Consider the following 824-nt stretch of genomic DNA (forward strand, 5'->3'; position numbering starts at 1 on the left):
TTAATTCCTAGAGGCAGCACAAGATGGGGCCACTGGCTATGTCAGCTCTGTTTCTCTCAGCACACTAGTCATTGTGATCAGTCATCAGCTTAGAAAGACACTTTTCTCTGCTTCCATCTTCAGTTGCTAACTATTTTCTGAAAGGCATAACACTCGTATTGACCTGCTCGTCTAGGAACATGGGAATATCCTGTAGTGTTCTACCATCCATACATTCTCTCTGCTGTCTTCTTCTGGGCACTTGACCTCCCCCCCCCCCGACTCTCTTCCTGGGGAACTCATGCTCTGGTTTATTCACCATCTTCTATCCAGAGTCTCAGTACAATATCAGGATGTCAGGAAGCTATGGGCTGGAAAATGACCAAGGTACTTAGGGACTCTGTCCTTCTCATCCCATGATATTCCATCCTCTCACTTCTCCCTTGCAGATCCTGGTGCTTTCCCACAAGAAGTTGTTGAATGTGGCTACCTGGAAGGACAACCAAAAGCCTCTCTCGGCCACAGAGGAGGGCACTATCAATAAGTCAATCAACCTTATATGCATCATCACAAGCATCTGAAATATGGAGGCCTGGTAAACACGGTATGGGCCTCCCCCTTCCCTGGTTGCCACCATCAAGTGTGATATAGGTCATTGATTTCAATGTCTGGACCTAGAATTCCTTGCAGGTTGGGGCTTGGAAAAGGGCCATGTGGTGCTGGTGGTTCGTGTCACTGGTTATTCCTTATATACGAGGAATCAGGGCATCCGGCTGTTACAGAGCACTTTCCTCCCTTGTTCTTCACCCATGCTTCAGCAAGGATGCTGCTCACTAATCTTCTAT

At 47.5% G+C, this 824-nt stretch overlaps 1 long non-coding RNA gene across 1 annotated transcript in view; it reads left to right on the forward strand.

The window, feature by feature from the left end:
- Nucleotides 1-595, forward strand: part of LOC116076105 — a 5,146-nt gene extending 4,551 nt beyond the window's left edge. The window contains exon 5 of the long non-coding RNA XR_004112813.1: nt 429-595. This is a non-coding gene — a long non-coding RNA (uncharacterized LOC116076105). The remainder of the gene's footprint in view (nt 1-428) is intronic.
- The last annotated feature ends 229 nt before the right edge of the window (nt 596-824 follow it).

Source organism: Mastomys coucha, unplaced genomic scaffold, assembly GCF_008632895.1.
Source record: "Mastomys coucha isolate ucsf_1 unplaced genomic scaffold, UCSF_Mcou_1 pScaffold4, whole genome shotgun sequence".
NCBI lineage: Eukaryota > Metazoa > Chordata > Mammalia > Rodentia > Muridae > Mastomys > Mastomys coucha.